The 1,566-nt window shown below is 34.7% G+C and overlaps 1 non-coding gene across 1 annotated transcript; it reads left to right on the forward strand.

Moving 5' to 3' along the window:
- The first annotated feature begins 381 nt into the window (after positions 1-381).
- Positions 382-485, forward strand: LOC127745292 (small nucleolar RNA R71). Its single transcript, XR_008006489.1, has one exon. It is a non-coding gene; the product is annotated as a small nucleolar RNA R71 (small nucleolar RNA).
- Positions 486-1,566: the final 1,081 nt, after the last annotated feature.

A 1,566-nucleotide genomic window follows, 5' to 3' on the forward strand; every position in this document is an offset into this window, starting at 1 on the left:
TTTACCTCTGCTATTGCAGGGTTCTCAGGATCATAAGCTTCTTCAGAAGCTGCCTCTTTAGTACTGTTGGATGCATTTTTCCATCCATTCAGACTTTGAGAGATCATATTGACTTGCTGAGTCAACACTTTGTTCTGAGCCAATATGGTATTCAGAGCATCAGTCTCAAGAACTCCCTTCCTCTAAGGCGTCCCACTATTTACGGAATTCCTCTCAGAAGTGTACATGAATTGGTTATTTGCAACCATGTCAATAAGTTCTTGAGCTTCTGCAGGCGTTTTCTTTAGGTGAATGGATCCACCTGCAGAATGGTCTAATGACATCTTGGAAAACTCAGATAGACCATAATAGAATATATCTAATATGGTCCATTCTGAAAACATGTCAGAAGGACACTTTTTGGTCATCTGCTTGTATCTTTCCCAAGCTTCATAGAGGGATTCACCATCTTTTTGCTTGAAGGTTTGAACATCCACTCTAAGCTTGCTCAGCTTTTGAGGAGGAAAGAATTTGTCCAAGAAGGCCATGACCAGCTTATCCCCTGAGTCCAGGCTATCTTTTGGTTGTGAGTCCAACCATGTCCTAGCTCTGTCTCTTACAGTAAAAGAAAAAAGCATGAGCCTGTAGACTTCAGGATCTACTCCATTTGTCTTAACAGTCTCACAAATCTGCAAGAACTTAGTTAAAAACTAATAAGGATCTTCAGATGGAAGTCCATGAAACTTGCAGTTTTGTTCCGTCAAAGCAACTAATTGAGGTTTCAACTCAAAATTGTTTGCTCCAATGGCAGGAATTGTGATGCTTCTTCCATCAAACTTGGACGTTGGTTTAGTGAAATCACCAAGCATCCTCTTTCCATTATTGTTGTTGGGTTTAGCTACCATCTCCTTCTCTTGTTCGAAAATTTCAGAAAGGTTACCTCTAGATTGTTGTAATTTAGCTTCTCTTAGTTTCCTCTTCAGAGTCCTTTCAGGTTCAGGATCAGTTTCAACAAGAGTGCCTTTTTCCTTGTTCCTGCTCATATGAAAGAGAAGAGAAAAAGAAAAGGAAGAGGAATCCTCTATATTTGGACAAAGAGGATCCTTATTATTAGTAGAAGAAGAAAGGAATAAAAGTGGAGAATCCAATCACAAAGGTGAGGATAGAGGCAGTGATTGGAGATGAAGAGAGGTGAAGAGAAGTGTTAGTAAATAAATAAATAAATAGAATAAGAGAAGAGAAGGAGAATTTGAAAATAATTTTGAAAAAGTAGTTAACGATTTTCAAAAATTAAAGATAAGATATAATTAAAATTAAAATTTAAAACAGTTAAAAAGAATTTTTGAAAAAGAGATGAGATATTTTCGAGAATTAAAGAGGGAAAAGTAGTTAGGTGGTTTTGAAAAAGATAAGAAATAAACAAAAAGTCAAATAGTTAGTTGAAAAAGATATTAAAATCAAATTTGAAAAGATAAGAAGATAAGAAGTTAGATAAGATATTTTGAAATCAAATTTTTTGAAAAAGATAAAATTGAAAAAGATATGATAAAAAGATAAGATAAGAAGATATGATAAAAAGATAGGATT

Source organism: Arachis duranensis, chromosome 2 (genome assembly GCF_000817695.3).
Source record: "Arachis duranensis cultivar V14167 chromosome 2, aradu.V14167.gnm2.J7QH, whole genome shotgun sequence".
Taxonomy (NCBI): Eukaryota; Viridiplantae; Streptophyta; class Magnoliopsida; order Fabales; family Fabaceae; genus Arachis; species Arachis duranensis.